We start from the raw sequence: 12,768 nt of genomic DNA, 5'->3' as shown, positions 1-12,768 counted from the left end.
ATTGTGGTCAGGTTCAGCACACTCACTTTGGTGGCCCAGGTTTGTGGGTTCAGATCCCAAGTGCGAACCTGCACCACGTCAGCCATGCTGTGGTGGCAGTGACCCACATACAAAATAGAGGAAGTTTGCCACAGATATTAGCTCAGGCCTAGTCTTCCTCAGCAAAAAAAAAAAAAAAAAAAAAAAATTAGAATTAAAACAACTTCTTGGTAGTTTCCTATTGCTTGCAGAAAAGAGTCCAAACACCCTGGCTTGGGTCACAAGCCTTTTTATGATCTTACCTCTTAGGTCTCATCTCCTAACAGGTCTCCTGAGCTCTTTCCACATCGGTCATAATGAACTAAATAAAATTCCCCCAATTTGTATCACTGATTTCCGCCTCACATTTTCTGCTTGAGATATCCTCTAGGTTTAGAAACTGGTTTGGGGAGATTGTCCAAAATTACCCAACTAATAAAATGGCAAAACCAGTCCAAGCAGTCTGTCTCTAAAGTCCATGCTATCTCCCCAAGACCAGAATGAAAATCCGGGATGATCAATGTGATATTTTTCTACGTATCTTTGTACCATATTTAATCTAAGCATAGGCAAGTTAGTCCATTACACTGTTTACAACATTATCTGGGGGAGAAGAAAACCCTGAGATACAGTCTTTTCCACTGACATATATAAAGAGGGCCAAAATGATTCCAAAAATGTATTTTTCCCTTTTGAAGGAATGGTCCAGGGTTTTTGGAGTAATATTTTAAGCAGACATTAAAGCCCAGTTTGCAAACACATGCCCTGTGTAGTCAGCTGGTGCTGATATAGTCTACTCTGACTTCTTCATTTCTTTCCTTATAAGAATTTAATATTGAATTTCAAAACTCAAATGGCATAAATAAATTCCAGATGTCTTCCCAAATCCTTAAATCTCACATTAGGATAAAGAGAGACATTGCTATTTATGGGTAGATGGTTACATTTTAATTTGCTGAAAGGATCTCAGAGCAATTCTTCAGCCTTTCTTCCATGAAGAAAACACATGAACTCCTCAGAGTGTCATAAGGAGCTGAGTCCTCAAGATTCACTGCCCGGCTCTTTGACATGTGCTCTGCTTTATTTCTCCTCTCAAGGGATAAAATAGCATCTTCATGAATGCAGAGGCCAGAGGCCAGGCTGCCTCGATTACAATCCAACTGAATGACTTTGGGCAAGTCACTTAATCTCTCTGGTCCTCGGTCTTCTCATCTGTAAAACAAGGATAATTATAGTACCTACCTCATAGCACTGTTGTGTAGACTAATGAGTTCATAATGAGTTAAAGTGTTAGCACAGTGCAGGCCACACAGTGAAATGTTTGCACTCATTATTGCCTAAGAGGTATGTGTATCAAGAGCTGATTTAGGAGGTCCTCAATGGCTAGGAAATTCCTTTCCTTTCTTTCCGTCCAGATAAACAGGGCTAAGTCTCCTGAAACTTAGATCAAGACTCATCCTGTGAGTGACTAACAAGCCAACTTCAGATCCCAGACCCCTCCCCACAGACTGGACCAGCCAGGACGTCCCCTATCTGAGCAGCCATTGCTGATCCTTGTCCCTGAGCCATGCCATTCCACTAATTGTGTGTCCAGGATAACTCTGCTTATGAAAATATAAAAGCTCTGCCCTCAGAGGACGGTACATGCAGTTTCACGTCTCCAATTAACTAAAGGAGATCATATCTGTAAAACACCAAAGTGTCATAATGAGTCTCAAAAAATGAAAGTTTTCTTCCTTTTTCCCCCCCACCCCTATTAATGATCGGTACCTATGTTTGCAAGAAACACTCAATTATAACCATGAAAGATTGTCATTGCCAACCTTTGACAGAGAATTTACAGTCCGCATATCCTTCAGCATCTCAGTTTCACACCTCTAGACCATGCATCAGTGCCAGATGGCAACAGGACAAACTTGGCTATTTCACACGTGACATAGCTTGTCACCTCTCAATAGCAATGAAAGCTTGCAGAAGATTTTATTGTTTACAGATCCCTTTCACGTGCATCATCTTACTTACTGTCTATATCAACTCTATAAATAGACATCATCATCATCATCATCATCATCATCATCATGATTTAGCAGTGTGGAAAACTAAATCCTAAAACATGCAGCTATAACTGACTCAATGAGAATGTGAACCTGGGTTCTCTGCCTTGAAATTTTGTGCTTTTTGCTACCAAATTTCACTGCTGAAGTTATAGGATTAAAGAATGCAAACCTTATAAGAAGCCTCATTAATTCTTTGCCTGCAACGCTTCTGTTGGATTTTCTTTTTTATTTTAAGCTTTGATTTTTCTGTTTTCTCTGCTGTTGCCATGGCTGGCAAGATTGAGCTCAGCACAGTCATTGAGCAACATTGGAGCTGTTTCTGTAGGCTACAATGATTGTGTGTTTGATGGTTGGTTTAAAAAAAAAAAAAGACATGTTTAGTTGGTATTTTATTTCAAGCAGAATTTTGTTAGATTGTAGCCAAATAATGCCTCATCTAGAAAGAAAACTGGACTATTCCAGAAAGTTTGTTCAAAAAGAAGCCAAATATTTTGAAACAATGAATTATTATACACAAATCTGAAAGTATTCCATATTGAGAATAGAACGGAAATGTGGAGTAGAGCTGTGTCAGTTAGGGAATGTGTTTGACTTCATGGAACAGAAACTCAACTTTTGGCCTAGCCGAAAAGGGATTTATGTTTCTCATCTAAAAAGTTAATTTGGAGACATGCCGTCAAGTGTTGGTAGGATGGCTTCACAATATCGTGAGACCAGGGTGCCTTCTGTCTTTCTGCTCTTCCATCTTGGTATGTGGCTCTCTTTATCATTATCACAAGGTGTCTACTCCTCCTCAGTGTCATGGCCGCACTCTGGGTGAGTGGCAAAATACAAAGAACAAAATCTAGACAGGTGACACCAGCTATCTTTCCCCTTCAGGAAGTTTCCCAGCAACCCCTTCCATCAAACTCTTCTTACATATCATTGTCCCTACCGGATGGATCACATGGCCACAGGGAGTCTGGGAAGCTGGGTATTTGCCCAGTCCCATTGCCTCCCTAAACAATTGAGCCCTCTGTTAGTAAGAAAGAAGGGCCATGTGCATATTGCAAAGCAACTAACAGAGTCACTACGAGAACTACCATTCATTGAGGGCCTGCAATGTGTTAGGCACAATCTAAGACAATGCTAAGAAAGAGAGGACACTAGGCCTGCATTAGACATAAAGAAAGTGATATCCAGGGAGATGTAAAGTGTGAAATGACATCCACTTTTCTCAGAAGATCACTATGTCGCTTTTTCTCATGTAATAATGCCTGGCACAGAATAGACACTCAAAAATGGTTTCAAATGTTTCCCTTCTCTTTATCCTGTCTCTCAAATGAAATTAGAGATGCAACACCAGTCTTCACTTGGAATGTCTTTATATTTGCATTGCCTAATTAATCTTGTTATGATCCAACTATGGCTACTGTTCTGGGCAGCGTATCCATATCCCCCAATGCCTGGCAAGCATAGCACCATTGACTTTATTAGATCATGTCAAATCTTGCCTGCTTGCTATGTTCCTGGTTTGGTTTGGTTTTTATCAGCCTCTTCATAGTGCTTGGCACTTAGTAGGAACTCAATGATATGTGTTGAATGAATGAATCTGAACCTCACCATTTACTGGCTGTGTGATTGTGGGCAAGTTTCATAACCTTCCATGGCAAGAATAAAATAAATGTGTGTTGTTAAAAGCCACTGAAATTTGGGAGTTGTTTATTATGCTGTACATTACAGCTGCAAGAGCTGATCACTACAGTCTGTCACCACATAGTGGGAGAGGGAAATTAACGGAAAAGAAATACTCCCTGGATAATGCCAAAAATATTTACTATAGAATGGTATCCATGCTGTAACAAGACACATTGTTTCTCTAGCATTTGTTAAAATTAAAGACAATCCTGAATTTTAATAAGCTCACGTATAATGAATATAAAAAAGGGCACACAAACTTCTCCAAGCATACTCTAAGGGTTTTAGAGCATGTATAGAATGCCACCATGGAAAAGAAATGTTTTCTGGGCAACCATCATTCTGTTGAATCAGTGGGCAAGCACACTGAATGCCAACAATAAAAGAAAATACCCATAATGCTTATCTCACGGACACAGCTGCATTAAAAACATGTTGGATTTGAGTTATGGGAAACAATTAAACAACCTCTTTGTACAGAGAGTAGAATGGGCAAAGAGTCTCTCCTTTGTGAGGAAAAATTGCATCTCGATTGTCAGTGCAAACCAAAGCTGGAGTAAATTTGGAAATCTGATGTACGATCTCCTGGAGCTTTATCCTGACAAAAATGTAAATACACACCAGGGTAGAATGAAGTTTTCCATCTTGCTTTACACACTCATGTATCTGACTTCCCTCCATGAAACACCCAGTGAAACAGGAATATTGGAAGCAATAAGCAGATGTCTGGTACCTTATGTAAGTCCATACATAGGATGCAAGCCACGACTTAGTGTTTTTTTCAAGGCAGTTGTTAGACAGCAAATGGTAGCTCTCAAGAGGTTTCTTTTTTTCAGGCAGCACAAAAAATTGGAAATGTATTTGTGTACCTTAGAATCAAACGGACCTTGATTTGAATCCGAGGTCTGCTATCTAATAAATGTGCAACATTAGGCATACTACTTACCACCATTGAGTTTTTTCCTTATCTGTAAAGTGGAAATAATACTTAAGTTGAACCAAGTGAAATTGCCATATTTGTAGTCAAAATAAGTCAAATATTGGCAATTTCATATGGTTTAACCTACATCTGTTTCACAGAACTGAGTCCAGAATAGGAGAATAAATCCAGGTATGTCTGCTAGTCAGAACTCTCTTGCTACACATGACAGGCACTCAACTCAAGCTAGCTTAAGAAAAAAGGGAATGCATTAGCTCATGTAATCAGTCAGTCTAGGAATGGTGTTAGCATCATGCATGGCAGGATCTAGGGCCTCAAATGATGCTCTGGATCCTCTCTCTCACTTTCTCTTTCTCTGCTGCCTCACTTCCTTCTGTGTCTGTTGACTTTGTCATGCAATGGACAGGAGGGCCAATGATAGTCTTCATTAGAAGCAAAAGGGACTTCTCTTTCCCAAAGTCTGTCTTTTTGGGTTACATGCTCACCCCTCAAGTACCCACCATTTGCAGATATGTCATATGGCCTACTATGCTTGGCTCAGCCTGGTTGACTTTCTCGCCTCAGGGGAGGCAGCAGGAGTGAAGGGAACTAAACATGATAGACCAGTTAGAACCACATAAGATAGGGAAGGAGTTACCCAAAGAATGTCGGGGTGCTAGGCAGGCGGAAAAAAAGGTGTTCACTATAGCATGTACAACACTTAAACACAGATCCTGCCACACAAAAGATGGCTAAAATTAGCTGAAGAGTTTCCTACACAATACTCAAAGGACATGAGAAATAAGATTTACTGTTTCACCCAAGGATAAGGTGAAGAGTTTTTCTCAATCTGCCCAGGACCTTCCTGATGTTGGTACTGTAAGTCTCATGCCCTGCAAAACTCCTCAGTCCCAGGCAAATCATCTTGGTTTGTCTGGACTATCCTGATTTTGAAATGAAAAGCCCCACATCTGGGGAATCTCTTCAGACCCAGGCAAACCAGGACAGCTGTTCACCCTACCCAAAGATGGCACTTATAAGTGTACATCTTAGCTGCAGTTGAGGTCTTGTTAAGTCAGTTTATTAGTTACTGCATCAATAGAAAAGTGATGTGATATGGTATAGCCAAAACTCTATAGAGTCCCATAGAAAAAATGCATAGACCACGTCTGTTTCATGTTGAGTTACAGGATCTGTCCCTCGGCTTTGCCTTTCCCTCTACTTTCTTTGTTTTTGTTTCACTGTCTTTCTTTCTCTCTTTTTATCTTTCCCCCCCTTCTCTCCTCCTCTCCCTCCCTCCCTCCCTTCCTTCCTTGCTTCCTTCCTTCCTTCTGATCTTCCTTCCTTCTCTCTCTTATTTTCTTCTTTCTCTTTCACTTTTTGTTTGGCAACATATTTACCTTTCAAATAACATGTGACTTAGACTGTGTTTGCAATCTTCAAAGGAGCTGGTATGTGTTGTTCGACTAAAATAAGCCAGCCTCAGTAAATGCATGTATCCTGGATAATCCACCAAGTAAAAGAAAACTTAGCTGTTGATTAGAACAAGAAGTGTAGGTGCTATCGCTGTGGGTTTGCTGAGACAGCATGGTCATGATGCTAAGCATGAAGAATGAAAAAAGGGAGGGGAAGAAAAGCAAAAAATATGGTGATGATTGTGAAATGAGAACATTGGATATTGGAAGGGCTTGAGATTGAGTTCTTTGGAGGGACATTGTGGTTTAACTGTTTACATAAGGGTTGCATTTACTAATAAGGGAAATTCCTGAGATTTAGGATCTCTTTCTTCTTTTGAATCAATATTATCATTAATTAAGCAATGTAAACCAGGAAATCCTTCTTGGGTACAAGCTATGCTTTGAAGCCAGGCCTGCATTTGAATGTTTTCAATCAAATCTTAAAATAAAATTAGAAAGAAAGCAATTTCTAGTCTTCAAAGGAGAGCTATCATTGGGGAAAACAGAGTCTTCTGAATTATACTTTTAAGAGTGATGTGAATTTTGTTTTCCATTATTAAAGTGCTAAAGTTCTAAAGAATTAACTCCACCTTGGAGGTAAATCCAAATGCTGTCTCATGACAAAGTTTCCATCCACAAGTCAGGGTCATATACTTGGGACTTCCACTACATTTGAGTTTTCCAAAGATCAGCATTCACATCATTTCCACAATTTTTGTCATTACATAGTACCACCTGTGCCATTTATTTACCTAGTATATTCCTAGAAATTGACTTTTTAAATTAGATAAACTAAGCTGATGCAGCCAATGCAGCTTATTAATGCTCATGCATAGCAGTGTCTAGAGGACTCATGCTGACGCTCAGACCCTAATGTTTTTTAAACCTTTGTAGGAAGAAAAGTATTGTCACCCACAAGAAAAGCAGTATACTATGGTGGCATTGAGGAAAGGCTTGGTTCTTATCTTGATTCTACCTTTTGATGGCCTTGAGATTTTGAATAAGTGACTTCAATTTTCTACCCATATGGTTGTGAGGATTAATTAAAACAATGCTTAGAAAGAATCAATGAATGGTGCTAGCCCATAACAAATGTTAGCCAGGATTCTCTTCTTAGTCCATTAGTAGAGAGAGGGAAGATTTGCATAGTCCTGTAGGGCAGACAGTTCATTTATTCTGTGAAAGCTAAATAAATGGGGGATGTAATGCCACAATCACCTTCTGAACTATGTGATTTCAGGATATTACCTTACCTTAGGGGAAATAAAGTTAAAAAAAAAAAAGTTAAATTGAGACAGAGAGCATCTCTGCAGACTGCAGAACTTTCAGAACTATGTCTTACTGGGAAGGGACAAAGGAAAGGACATGTCCTAGTGTTTGTTTCTAAACTGGCTTCCCCCAGACCAAATTTTTATCACTGTGGCAAGTCAGAGGTAAAAATCAGAATGGAAAAAGGATATGTTTTACCAAGATTTTGTGAGTCCTTCTGCAGGCTAGGTTGATTAAGGGCCCAAGTGAGAAAACACCACCCAAAGTTAGGAAGAGACTAGTCTCCCCTTGCTCTGCAGAAAAGCCAACATAATTTTGCTATCACAAGGATTTTAATTGATTTTTAACATTCTATTCTCTGATTATTTTTGGTATATTATAAAGCTATTTTTAGTGTATTTTTTTTTATCTGGCAACCATATTGAACATACGTTATTTTTAATAGCCTTTTAAAATTTGCTTGCATTGTTTAGGTATACAATTGTGCTATCTGTCAATAACTCTAACTTTGCTTCCTCCAATCTAATTCCTATTCCTCTTATTTTTTGTTTCCTGTCTTATCACATGTAAATTATTTTACCATCATTTAGGATTAAATATTTTAAATGATTAAAATAGTATTACATTTTTGATCCACCAGGTTAAGGATGACTTTGAGAATGTAACAACTAAAAGCTCAACAAATACGTAAAAGTCTGTTGCAGTAATTTATATGCAATGTGACAAAGACAATAGATAAAAACAGGAAAAATATCAATGAGCAATATTTTAATTAAATGAATGAACATAATAGAATGTAAGTAACAAAACTTGACTGCAAGGTTTCAAATGGGAGATAACACCAGGAAATTATCAATCATATCAGTCAGAATTGAGTTAGGAAAATGAAAATCACTCTAGGAACGGATTTAAGATGAGGAATCAAAGCCTTAAATAACCGTTGAAAGAAATATGGAGAACCTATACGTGGGATCAAATTGCATTGAACTACACAACAGGCAAATGAAGCCACGCAAAAACTGGTGAATGTGTGCTGTAATCTACTTAATACTATTGTGCCGATGTCAGTTTTTAGTTTTGATATCATATTACAGTGATATAAGATGTCACCATTGAGGGAAGCTGGCTTTTTGTTTCATTTGGGGTGTTTTTTGCAACTTCCTGTGAGTATATAATTATTTCTAAGTAAAAAAGTTTTTTTTTAAAGGGGGCTATGGAACCAACAGTTGGAGAAAACTCACACTGTTTTGCTGGAAACTTAGAAGTGCAGGCTTGCTGGGAAGTCACACTAGAGTTTGTGATTCCAGGATCTCACCCTGAAGCTCCTGCAATTCTTGCATCACTTGACTGCCCTCATTCTGACTGCAATTGCCACTAAAGAATGTCCTGTCATTCTTTTCTGCCCTTCACATCCCTGTGAGTGCCATTGGTTGACTCTAACAGGGGACCCTGACTACGAGGGGCTCTGGGAAATGTAGTTCCAGGCTTCCAATCCCTGACCTATAAGAGAGAGAGTAGAAAGGTCAAGGGACAATGCTGAGCTATAAACATATATCCCAGCTCACTGATATTTGACAGATACTATCAATTTATAACCTAGCCTGTGAAAAAGGGATTGGAAGAAGGAAATTAATCAAAATTTTTAGTTTATACATAAGAAAAATTTACAAATAATTCAATTTCCCAGCATAGTTCTTTCATCTAATATTCTAGCTATCTTCGCCCAAAAGAATTTATAATAGGCAAATTTTCTTAGGATTTTTCCAGTTTATAAAACAATTCCACATGAACTCATTGGCCAGCCAAACAATGCTAAGAAATAGATAATAATGAAAACATTTAATACTTCTCTAGCATTTTCATGTATATTATCACATTTACTTGCAACCCACCAACAAGATTGTGTTCCTTATAGTTCTCCAAACACAACACGTTGTCTTTCCATGTCTTTGCATGTGTGGTTCCTTTAGCTGAGAATGTCTTTCCCTGGTAAGAATTCCTCCTGGCAGGCCCTCAACCTCCATACATCTTGTTCCATCAGAGTCTTGCTTCATCTCTTTCCTGAAAGAGACTGAGGCTGATGGGATGTGAACAGACAGCCCCATGGCCAAGCTGTGCTGCCCTTGCAGGAGTCCAGGGGTTGACCAGCAGGCCAGCAGATGTGACCCAAGATCTGTTCCTCAGCTGCCTCTACTTATTCCAGGAACTTCATCCTTGATTAGCCAAATCTAGTACTCTTATGGAAAATAGAAAGAAGAATAAATTCAGTGGTAAACAGGGGACTTAATAAAGAGACCCCTGAGACTGAGCTCGTGGGCATATGTTTGCCAGTCACACTACCGCAAATGAGTCTTGGGGCTCCTTTCTGCTACTATTTATTTTCCCTGATTCACCTTTTTCCTCTCCCCACTTCCTTCCCTGTAGGTTCTCATGTTAGTGGTCTAATGGCTGGAGGTACGTCAGTGGTCAAAACATCCCTGCCCTCAAGGAGCTTAAAAACCAATGAGGAAGGCAAACATCATGCCAATGATCTTAGAAATATGTAAATACTGTAACAGCTACTACAGCTATGAAACAGCATTTATGAAGTTTTACAGAAGAAAAATATGTATGAAGGGCTGGTAGAGTATAGGATAAGAGAGAGCAATGGAGAGCGAGGGCACGTGGGGCAAAGAAGCTTCACTGAGGAAGGAACATGAGTTAAATTTGAACTGGTGAGGGGGGCTTAACGTTAAGAGTCTAGGAGGAAAGCAGGGAGAGGACGTGGTGAGCTGACTCTCCACAGCTGTCAGCCTAAACTCAGTGGGGACCCAGAGGGAAACCACAGAGCTTCCCTCTAATCCTTTTCCCTTCTCATAATGCTCTGGGTAACAACGTCCTGATGCAAGGCAACCGAGCTGAGAATTAGCAGGAAGGAAACGTCGAGGTTCATGGCTCAGAATCTAGGACAGAGGGAGAGGAAGAGGCAGACTGTGTCATGGAAAGAGCATGGTTCTGGTTATCACAGTTTATATTTAGACACTGCCACTTATTAGCTTTGGGAACTTGGAAAAGTCAATAGCAACCTCTCAAAGTTGTTATGAAGATTTAATGAGAAAAGGAACAAGTAGGGCTTTATACCCAGTAAGTACTCAGTAAACATTAGCTCTCTTTTCTCATTTTTCCGGGTTTGCCATGGACTGAATCGTGTCCCCCCAAAATCCATATGTTGAATCCCTAACATATAGGGGCCCCGTGACTGTATCTGGATATGTTGTCTTTAGCAGGTAATTAAGGTTAAATGAGGTCATAAGGGTGGTGCCCTGATCCAATAGGACCGTGGTCTTGTCAGGAGAGGAAGAGAGAAAGGGAGAGCTCTCTCCCTCTCTTCACCATGTGGAGACACAGCCAGGGGCGTCCGTCTACAAGTCAAGGAAAGGGCTGTCACTAGGATTCTAGTGACCATGCTGGCCCTCTGATCTCAGACTTTTACTCTCAAGAACTGTGAAAAAATATTTCTGTTGTTTAAGCTACTAATCTTTGATATTTTGTTATGGCAGCCCTAGCAGCCTAAGACAAGGCTCAACTAGAAAGTTGCTCTTACAGATGAGAGAGTACAAATCTTAACTGCAAGGACATTTAAACAATGACTTTATGAAAGGACAAAGGAAGTGAGTGGAATAATCAAACACAAGCTGGATTTGGGGCTTAAGTGTTTTCAAAAGTGAGGCTGATCTCAATTCCCTCGGTAGTGGGTTGTGACTACTTCCAGGATAAAGACAGCCTCATCTGTGTCAGAATGCTACAGATGCTTTTCTATGTGGTTGAGCAAAATGTTTTCTCCTTTTTTTCTTTCTGACTGTTTCATGAGAAACGGAAGGAGACTTAAACTCTAAGAAAGAAAACTAGTAGTGGTCAGCATGGGGAGATGAGCGCCAGGAGATGAGATAACAAGGGAAGAAAGGGGAAATGGGGAAAAAAGGCCAAGATCCCTGGCACTAAGGGGTCTGAGCTGATGCCACAGATGAAAAAAAGAAGTGGTAGTGGTATCATCCATCAACAATGTTTCCTGTGGAAATGCTGTGCTGGATGCTGGAAGATACTACTTTACAATGTCAAAGCCTGCAAATGTGGGTAAGCCCTCTCTCAATGAAGACTTCATTTGGTCCTCACCACAGCAAAAGGAGCATGACACAGCATGACATGGATTATATCCCCAGGAGGAAACTGTGGTTTGGAATGTTTAAATGGGATTCCCTTAGCTGGTAGATATTAGAGGCAGAGGCCAAGCTCTCTGGTTCCAGACCTGGTGTCCTTTCTATGGCAAATGTCAAAACATTCTCTACCTTTTCATCTGATCTTGACCTGGTCTTCCAAGGTCAAAAGTTTTCTCCAGGTCCCATCCCTTCCCTGACCAATATTCTCCTTCTCCCTCAAAAGTCACTGGATGGCTTCTTCCAGCACAGAAAACAATATCAAATGGAATATGAGAATGGAAAGGAGAAGAGAAGCATGTAAATTGGGCTGTGTTGACAAAATTACATCATATGGTTTACTTGCTTTGATCCTTGATGAAGCTCATTCACAGAGATCACCATACTGTATGACCAAGCAAGGATGGCAATTATGATTCTCCTTTTGCAGCTGTGAGACTTAGAAATATTAAGAATCTCATCCAGTGACATGTAGCCTAAACACCAAGAACCAGATCTCAAATCTTTGTGTCAATCTTCACCTCCCTGTAGGGAACAGACAGCCAGGAGGATATTTGGTTCCAATTCTTGCACTAACCAGCTATGTGATTCTGGTCAAGGCTTGTAAGCTCTGGGCTTCATTTCCTTCCATTGTAAACTGGAGAGGCTGAACTGCATGGCCTCTAAGAACATTCTCTAAAGTGGCTGGTAAGAAAGCAATCACAACATGCTTTGAAAACCAGTCAAAGGTGCCCTGATTTCCCCCGGCAAGAAAAATGAGAAGACATTCAACTTGAATTTCACGCTTCTAAAACAAATATTGTGCAGACTCTTTGCGCTGTTTCCTGAATACAATTCAGAGAGCGCGCCAACAGATAGAGGAGGATATTTATTTTTGTTCGTGTGGTCAACAAATACTTTTTTCAGGCTTAATCAAACCATTAGGAAGTCTGTGTAGGCCAGGGCGTCATTGCACGTCATGGGTCTTGCGTGCTCCCTCTCTCCCAGCCACTGCTCAAGGCCTGGGAGAATGTTTTTGAAACGAATCAGGAAATTACTTATCAATCTGAAGCCCCAAAGAGTTATGAGCACTCCTTGCTGCCAAAGGGAGGGGGATTTCAAGTGAAAGCTTCACATCTGTGCGCAGTAGGGTTCTAAGACTCCAGCTGTTGGAAAGTCTTGCGAGCAATGTAAGTAAA

General features: G+C 40.1%; 1 protein-coding gene across 3 annotated transcripts in view; it reads left to right on the top strand.

The window, feature by feature from the left end:
• C1QTNF7 (C1q and TNF related 7) overlaps positions 1-12,768 on the top strand; it is a 100,779-nt gene that overhangs the window by 20,114 nt on the left and 67,897 nt on the right. The window contains exon 1 of one of the 3 annotated variants that reach the window (XM_008522645.2): positions 12,509-12,759. The exons of the other annotated variants lie outside the window; for them this stretch is intronic. The gene's annotated coding sequence lies outside the window, so the exon portion shown is untranslated. Of the gene's footprint in view, positions 1-12,508; positions 12,760-12,768 lie in introns of those variants that run through there. 3 annotated transcript variants of the gene reach the window in all.

Source organism: Equus przewalskii, chromosome 3, assembly GCF_037783145.1.
Source record: "Equus przewalskii isolate Varuska chromosome 3, EquPr2, whole genome shotgun sequence".
Taxonomy (NCBI): domain Eukaryota; kingdom Metazoa; phylum Chordata; class Mammalia; order Perissodactyla; family Equidae; genus Equus; species Equus przewalskii.
This window is presented reverse-complemented; position numbering and strand designations above follow the sequence as displayed.